The 9,184-nt window shown below is 46.6% G+C and overlaps 1 long non-coding RNA gene across 1 annotated transcript in view; it reads right to left on the reverse strand.

The window, feature by feature from the left end:
• Window positions 1-3,145: 3,145 nt before the first annotated feature.
• The window catches only part of LOC109290661, a 6,612-nt gene continuing 573 nt past the window's right edge, over window positions 3,146-9,184 (reverse strand). The window contains exon 2 of the long non-coding RNA XR_002095650.1: window positions 3,146-3,242. This is a non-coding gene — a long non-coding RNA (uncharacterized LOC109290661). The remainder of the gene's footprint in view (window positions 3,243-9,184) is intronic.

Below are 9,184 nucleotides of genomic sequence, written 5' to 3' on the forward strand. Positions count from 1 at the left end.
TTTTTTTTTTTTTTTTTTTTTTTGGTATAAAGAAATATATTGCTACTGCTGAAACACTGTCATAATCCCCTGCAGTGCAAGAATGGTGTTCAATTGTGAGGGTTTTGCATGTGCTCTTTTAAAACTCACAAATAGTAATGACTCCACTTGGAACAGCTTGGACAAATTGCATGTTGCGAGTCTCAGCAATCAGTTCAACATTTTGTATCCGATTACTGCCAAGGGTTTGTGCGCTCCTTTGTTTTGTGATTAAAAACAAAAACAGTGCAACAGAAACGAAACCAGTGCAACAAAAGGATTAATAGCCTTCAATAAATGAAAATGAGATCATCCACCAGAAAAAGCAACATGGCACATTGGCTAATTTGGTCTTATTGGCCAACAGGGCTTCAGCTAGTACAAGTGGCTCATGCTTAGTGATATAGACACACAGAAAAGTGAGGTTGGAAGAGACCTTTGGAGGTCCTCTAGTCCAGCTCCCTGCCCGAGGAGAATCAGCCCTATACAAGCCATCCCATCACTAAAACTACACAATCAGCCATCACACAACTCCAAGATACAGCACCATAACCTGCCACAGGTAAAGCAGGGGAACAGCAGCGGACAATGGCAGGCACAGCCTTGCTTTTCTTCCTCTCTGGCCTGTCAAAGACCTTTTCAGACACAAGACACTCAATTTTACTCCCTGCCAAATGTTTAATTATAAATAGGCAAAAAAATTTTGTTGATTTCTTGCACAATGACTTCCTCTGCACAGCCCATCCAGATGAGCACTTAGTTTTACTGCCCATCTGTAACTCGGCAACATACTACCAGAGTCAGATTATGTTATATGGGTTTGTCGACAGTCTCGGGGACCTGTGAAACCCTTCACGTACAGAGAAATCCGGGAGGGGTGGCGTGGCAAATGCTGTGTGCCAGGCTTTCATGCTGGCACACACTGCAGATGCAGCTGTATTATGCCAATGTGCAAATGGTAATGGCAATGGTATAGGCAACGGTATGCACATGTACTGAAAAGCAAGCGGCTGATCGTAAGAGAAGTCCGCCACACCACTGCAGGAGGAGCAGCGTGGCCTTGGTTTGCTGAAATCAAATCCGTCGGTTTGACACGCAGAATAGCCACACTAAAAGAATAATACGGCTGCAAAGTCAAGCACCTGAAAGTTAGACAATGCCCGAATGAAGATTGCCTGAGCCACCTAGCTTTATTCTTCCTGTGTACATGCATTATGATGTTCTCGTTACCTATATATACTGGGGGGGGAGTCCCCAAAGGGACCCTGCTTCATCCAATGTGTAAGATAGATGGTGCTCACCTGATAGAAACCTATTCCATTTGGTCCTCAGTGGGTGGCCCCATGCTTTGTTCATCAGGCACTATTCAAGCCTTGTGCTTAGTTCATGTCTGCATTTGCTTGTCTACAGCTGTCCTTCACCATAGTTTGATTGCTTCACTAACAGCAATTAATTTTTCCTTGCAACACAGGTTACAGTCTCATCCCCGTTTCACAAATGCAAACTGAAACGGGGATGAGGCAGAGCGGCTAGAGACAGATGGGGGGCACCTAATAGAGACTCAGAGCTTCCTTTTCAGACTATATAATATTACATAGTGCTCTCTAGGCATCCAGAAAATGAGGGGCGTGCAAGCAGCAGCTACTTAGGAAACCCCACCCAGCAGCATGCAGGCACGCTGGTGCAGAGACACAGCTTCATACTGCCTTCACTATATGGGGACCCTGCCTCATTCAATCCCTGTCTCCCAACTTCCCCAGGGAACAAAGCAGGGATCTTGGAGACCACAGCCTCTGTCTAAGCAGAGCCCCAATTCAGCCCCCCAGAGCAGCTCCTGGCCGACTCTTCCCATCCATTAGCCTGCAGTTCTCATCTCCTCTGCCTTTGACTCAGGCAGCTTCCTCCTCCCCACCTGCTGAGCATCGCCAAGCAGCGTGCCGCACAGGAAGGCAGTCTATCCTAATGGTTAGGGCTGCATCACAAACCCGGAGAGCAAAGCCGTAGGCAGCGGGAAAGAAAGCCGAGTGTCCGGAGCCAGAAAGCGCAGTCAGACGAGGAGCGAGAAGCCAGGAGGTCCAAGGTGGGGGTGGAGAGCCAGAGGCAAAAGGCTTGTGAAGGGACAAGCAGCCGGCAGTCCTAAGGCAAGTCCAGCTGCATTCAGCCAGTGTGGCAACTGGGCACAGCTAGACCCGATTAGGACTGATGCAGCTCTCACGCATCTCCCACTCCCTGCAAGCCTTGAAGAGCAGGTCACAAATGCAACTGGTCAGAGGTCTCTAACAAGGCCAAATTTGGGCAGATTTTCACAAAGCTGAGACGTGACACATCCCTATCACAAAAGCCACCCTCTAAGCCAAGTTTCAGGCCCCCGCTCCACCATGCAGGGGCACTAGGTGTTTTGGAAGCAAAGGTCCCCAGGCTCCCTTATCGTGGGTAACAGGCATTCACTCTCTGAAATAGCCTAACTAGTTTGACCAAAACTTTCTGGAACCGTTCAGCCCGAGGCAGACACCCAGCATGGACAGGCCCAGCCCAAAGGACTGGAGTCTCTCAAGCAGCATTAGTAATCAGTGGTGCCACTGGCCCCACCAACAGCATGCAAACCTTAATCCCAGTCTTTACTTTAGGCCATGCTGTCACCTCCTCCAAAGCTGCAGAAGGCTCCAGGTTCAGCAGGGGTGCCGTTCTCTACATTTACGTCCTGTGCATGAGGCCAGATTCACTAGTCGCAGGTACTTCGCTGCAGCACACTCCCATCAAGCTCCTTCCAAGCAGAAGTTACTGCCCTGCTTCATGCAGCCTGTCCCAAACGCAATTTCTTCATCTTTTAATCTTGTAAGCAGAAATGCCAGTGTGAAAACGCTGCGTTACAAAGACCTACAGCTAACCCCAACTCTTTTATGGAGCAAGTTATTTATTCCCTGCTGTGAGCCTTCCTGCTTTTACTGGCCATGTCTTTTATTGGCAAGCACCTTTTGAGCTGACGTCCCTTTCTGAATCTCATCAGAAAATGTTTCCAAGTATATTTCTAGTCCATTTGTGCAGCATGGAATTCAAAAGGCTGAACCTTTTTTTTTTTTTTCCTTTAAGTGTTTTAACTTGGGAATTTAACCTTTTTTCATTTGCAGACCCCTACAAAATTTTGCATGGAGGCGCGGACCCCTTTGAATCGTAAGTGCAGGTATTCACATAGTTTTGATTGATCACACTCATCTTTGGCTGACCTCTTAGACATCACGGGGTCCACGGACCACAGTTTGAAAACCACCATTTTAACTGCATCCAAGTAGCTTTGCCACATTTCTCTGTCACTTCCAGCAACTCAGGATGGACCTCTCGAGCCCCACCGAGGGGGCCAAAGGTGTCCAATTGCAGTGATAACTGATAACTAAACCTGCCAGATTTGAGGGCGTTTAAGAATCTGGATCCAAATGTAATTTTATCAGGCACGAGGCCATTTCTAGCCAGCATCAAAACAATTGGGATTAAGGAAAGGGAAGAAAAGTGAAGATAACACTCATGGGCAAAGGGGCAGGTAAGCAGAGAAACAGCAGCTAACAGAGAATGCGAGAGACTTAGAGAGATCGCTGGCCTTTCGGAGACAACAAATGCAACTACAGGCTTCGAAGGAGAGCTGCAAAACTAACTGGGAAGAAAATAGGCATGCAAGGGTGTCTCAGGCAGCAGAGAAAGAAAGAGCACGAAAAAGAAAAAAAAAAAAAATACAACAGTCCTGGAAAGTAAGATAGGCAGAGAGTCTCGCAAATCTCTCCGGCACAAAGAAGATATTTTCACCTATGCGCATGGAGCCACCACAATAAAGTGCTGACTGACAGACTGAAGCTGTGCAATTTAAAACAGAACATGCAGAATAAACCTCATTGTTAGCCCCCCCCAAGGCAAAGCATTATGAAAGGCATTGCAAACAACAGTCGGCCTCTCTGTCTCCGCATGGGATCCTTCCGCCTCATCATGTGCTTGCTTCAAACTGCTTTTCTGATCATTCCTCTCCCTTTGAAATGGCTGATTCATATGTAATAATCAAGCTTTTGTGTTTAATGTTTCTGATTCCACTTAGTCACTCTCTTCCCTCCCCCCCACCCCTCATTGTAGGTTCATTTTAGTGACACCTTCGTTTTTGGTTTCCCCTCAGAGAGGCTTCATTTCTCCCTCTAATTGAATTGTTGTCATGGAAATCATCCTTCCTCTCGCTCTTTTTGAAAGGCTTTAAAACACCGGCCCCCTGCGCTGTCACTTTTCTCGGTGACAGCAAATCAGTCCCGCTACATCTCTTCCCTGAACGTGGAAGCAGCAGACTACAGTTATTTCTGCAGAGTCAACAACGGTACAGCACCACGAGGTTGGCAGCAAGGGCCGTGCCACTGGATCCCAAACCCAAGGTCACAGCCCCGCTGTGCCTGCATTTGCAAGTATAGCCATGAGCCTCCCTGGAACAACATATAACACTGGGGCTTGCAAGCAAAGCAAGATCTCAAGTATCGCCCAGGCAAAAACCCCGGGCACTGCCGACGTGGGCAAGCTTCTGCATTTCTACAGCCGAGGTTTCTGATCTGAATAGGGGTCAGACGTTACACTACAGTAACGTCCTTAAATCAATTAATATCTCATTACTCCAATAATCTGGTGGTATCTTTCCAGTTCATGAGTCACTAACCACCAAATATCAGGCGTGTTCGTAGTGACTTGTTTTTATGCGAGATATAAAGTAATTTGGCGGTCAACAAAGCTTTTTCATTTCTGCATACTAGAAGGATTATTGTGAAGAATCAGACTTGACAAACTGCCAGCTCAAGCATCACTGGCTCAGGAAACAGCACAGGGCCAGGGTTATTTTAACTGGCCCCAACGTGAGAAGCAGTGAGAAGTCAAACTCAAACGAAGAGCTGGGTGGAGTGCCAAAATCCAGTCGGTGCTCCCGCCTCTCCAAAATTTCACACAAGGGTTGGTTCAATCATCTGCAGACGTGGCGAGTGTTGCCAGATCCAGAACTATATTCAGTTCCAAAACAGCATTCAGATTTTTAAAGCACCAAACAATTCAGATTTCTTTGAAAAATCTGGATTCTAATCTGTTGCTTCTCTGACCTGCCCACACCTTCCAACTTTGCCGAATTTGACTGAAAAGCACAAGCAGGCTTCTGAAGAGCACTCCATTTCTTCATGCCAAACACAGTATAAGAACAGATCAGCGTTGCGGTATTAACATAATATTATACCTGTATTAATATATCTCATACTGTTCCTGTATTACACTGATGAGCTGTTCTTGTATAGTGGGTTTTGGCACAAATAAACACACCAAGTTTGAGAATGTCTCTCCCCCATGTTTAGCCCCATGGGTATAGTGTCTGAGCTCCTCTCAGTCAAACACCTATTTTGCAGTTCTGATGAAACTCTATAAGAAGCCAAAACCATATTTTCAGGTTCAATTTTAGGGGAGAAAGCATGTTTCCCTCCCCCCAAAATATAAATCAATTAAAGCTTGGAACTGCTGTTGCCCTCACAAAATTACACAAGAGAAACCAATAGTCAAGGAGAGAGCCCAAAGGGTTAAATTCACTAAGCATACTAAAAACTGCATAGACAAGATTTCGGACTTAGTACTTTTTACTGCGTGTGCAAAAATACTAAGATTCAAGACTGTAGGGGGCCAGATTACAAGCTGACCCCATGTACAAGGAATCTAATTTTTATGGTTCTTTTGGAGAGAGAAAAAAAGAGGGAGGCTTATAATCAGAATAGCACAGGGGTTATCCTCACAACGCCCCAATGAGGTAGAGCATGCCTATTACCCCATTTTGCAGAATGAAGATAGAAAAGATAACTACTATCCCTAAGATGACAAAGGAAGCCCCTGACAGAGCAGGAAACTAAATCAAGGTCTCTGAAGTCTTAGATCGCCAGTCTAACCACAAGGCCCCCCATGTCCTTCTTGGTCCTGCCATCCTGCACTTCTGCTTAAAGCAACCTCCCCACAAACACGACTATGCAAAGCACAAACAAGTGAACAAAGCAAAATGAAAGACCAAACTCTTCAGAGATTGCAACCAGGCTCAGTTTAGGCTTGGAAGTTCTGCTAGGAGGAGTTGCTAGCTTTTATTATCCCTCGTATCATTTTATACAACCCTCACCGAGGCTACTAGATCAACCTAGATTATCTGTAAGTCGGCCCATTTCAGAACAAGGTGGCTGGCTTACATCATTAGGTTTTTTTCTGTTATCTACTTGCATCATTTTGTAACGACATAATTACCAAAATGGCTCTTCCCTAAATAAGCTTTTCAGCTGCACTAGTCTGGTTTTGAAGCTTCTTCTGATAACTTCTCTTTGCTCTGAGTTCACAGCCCTGCTCCCTTCTTTTATGTAACTGTACATATGGAGTTCAACACAAGACATTGTTTGAGCTATTCCTTCGCTTAGGCCAGGGATGCTCAACACAGCATCTGGCCCACGAGGCTCCCACAGGTTGGAAAACATTAACACCGCCATCGCTCCCCTGCTGCAAAATTCCCACATGCTGCATGGCCAGATCAGGCCCAGACCATTGCAACAGGGATGGATCTGGGCTGAACTGTAGCTGTGTGGCCAGACTGGCCCAGGCCGGGGCCAAGCATTGCCCTGGTGCTGGGCCCCTGGTATGTGTCTGGATCAGGTTGTAGCTGTGCCCTTCCTGCATGCTGGCTGTAGCAGTCCCCTGCCACGTGGCTGGGTTTGGCTGTGCCCACATTGCATGCTGGACTGGCCGCCAGCCACACCTGACCTTCATGCTGGATTAGCCTCCTACCACATGCACCATGCATGCCAGATTGGGCCCACCAGCCAGATCTGGCCTGCAGAGGGATGTGGCGCCACCCATTCAGTCCGCAGACAAAAAGGTTGGGACCCACTGGCTTAGACTAAACTAGCTTCTTCCCCAGACCTGAAGAAGAGTGCTTTGTGCCCCAGAGCTCACCTAAAGTCTCTTCCAACTATACAGTTGGTCCAATAAAAGATGTCAAAGAACCCAAGGACAAGATGTTAATGCCTCATCATTCAAGTGCACATCAGGCAGGAGAGAGTGCACCAGAAAGCTATTCTCACCTCCCTCTCACCAGAAATGTCACTGCCTTCTACAGACCACTCGCCTAAGTAAAGATGAGCACAGTTTGGACCTTATTTTCCAGTATTTCTGAAAGCATAAACCACCAGAAATTCAAGCCTATATTACCTCCCCCACTCAAGCTCCTTAACCCTGCAAGTCTCCAAATTAAACGAACATGCCCAAAACTCCTCAACACAAAAGCATCTCTGATGCATGTAAGGTACCAGCTCCCGAAAGAGCCATTCAGAATTTAAAAATAAAAAGGTAATTTTGAGGACAAAAACCATTTTCAGCCTTTCCTTTAAAAAGACAGGCCTGCATGGAGAACGGGAGTAAAATATTCTAAATCCCAGCTAGCGAGACACGGGTAGGCACTCTGCCACGACTAACACCCCAAGTACTCTCAAGATGCAAAACAAGAAATCTGCTCCCTGATCGTTCAATCAAAGATTGCCATAAAATTACTAACTAGGCAAGCGCTTACAGCTCATCTATCATTTCATCTGATTTTTTTACTTCAATTAGTTCTTCTAATCACCTGCAAAGAGCAAGTTAGCCAAATGCAAAGATGTCACTGGAGTTGAACAGAGAAAGTAGCATTTCATCTAGTGAGTTCATATCTAACAGCAGCAAGGCCCAGGTAACTCTGAAAGAGTTCAGCTCTGTGTTGGCTACAGATTAGTCCTTGTTATTAGTCCTTGTTACAATAAATAAGGGTCGAAAATTAAGCAGGATCAAGCTAGGTCAGAACTCAAAACAGAGACAAATATGCAGAAGCTACAAAGAATGATTCTGTTGCCAATTCTTTCCACCGAGTAAGCACTCAACCAATGCCCCACTGGAGATGAAGCCCTTTAATCAAGATGTAGAAGGTCCCATCCTCTTTTTAGTTTATGAACATGCCCCATCATCCTTAAAAGAGGAATGCTAATTCTGCATATAATCAGACCATCTTAATTCATAGGATCATAGAAAATGAGGGTGGGAAGGGACCTCAGTCCAACTCCCTGCTCAAAGCAGGACCAGCCCCAACTAGATCATCCCAGCCAAGACTATGTCTAGCCAGGTATTAAAAACCTCCAAGGATGGAGCTTCCGCCACTTCTTTGGGTAACTTGTTCCAGTGTTTTACTACCCTTCTCCTGAGAAAGTTTTTAACATAATATCTAACCCGGGGTTGACAACATTTTAGGGCAGAGTGCCAAAAGCAATCGCAACCTCAACTTGTAAGATGTTGGGGTGCCACAGGTGGACGGTGGAGAAGCAACGATGGGCCCAGTCCTTTTTAGAGCGCAGCTCTAGCCCCTTCCCAACCATGCACCCTGAAGTGCACATGCCAAGGAAAATGCCTTCGAGTGCCGCGCTCTGGCACCCGCGTCGAGAGTTGCTTACCCCTGGATCTAACCCAGGGGTGGGCAAAATGTGGCCCGTGAGCCGGATGTGGCCCGCCAGACCAATCTATCCGGCCCAGGGACCCCTAAAAAAATTTAGAAAATTATATATCTGCCCCTGGCTGCCTGTCACATGGCCCTTCATCAATGGCTTGCCAAAACTCAGTAAGCAACCCTCTGCCCAAAATAATTGCCTGCCCCAATCTAACCTAAACCTCTCTTGCTGCAACTTGAGCAGTTTCCCTGCTTGAATTCCTTGCAATTTTAATTGGCACAAAGCACACTTCTCTCCTGGACCAGGTGCAGCCATTACACTTTTTCTGGTATAGGTGGTCAGAAACCAGTCAATACCCATAACAAAACAGAAGTTTGGGGCACACAGACTGCTATAAAAATAGTGGATCCCAGTCTAAGATAGACCTGGATCAATGTAGTATCAAACATATTTGATCTGGGTTGAACGTTGGTGCCAGGTCTTCTTGTGAATCAAGGTAGGGCGCTACCTGCCGGTGTCCCAGTTGCCTGTGCAGGGCCCCCACTGACTCCCCCTTGCCTCCCGTGGTGGTGGGAGGGGAATGCAAATCCAGCAAACCCTTCTCGGAGTTGCTCCAGCAGGGGAGGGATGCTCTGTGCCCTGCTGAGCCAGCTGGGAATACAGGGTGTGCCACAGATACC

The sequence above is a fragment of the Gavialis gangeticus genome, unplaced genomic scaffold, assembly GCF_001723915.1.
Source record: "Gavialis gangeticus isolate Ggan-Ray unplaced genomic scaffold, GavGan_comp1, whole genome shotgun sequence".
In the NCBI taxonomy this organism is placed as follows: domain Eukaryota; kingdom Metazoa; phylum Chordata; order Crocodylia; family Gavialidae; genus Gavialis; species Gavialis gangeticus.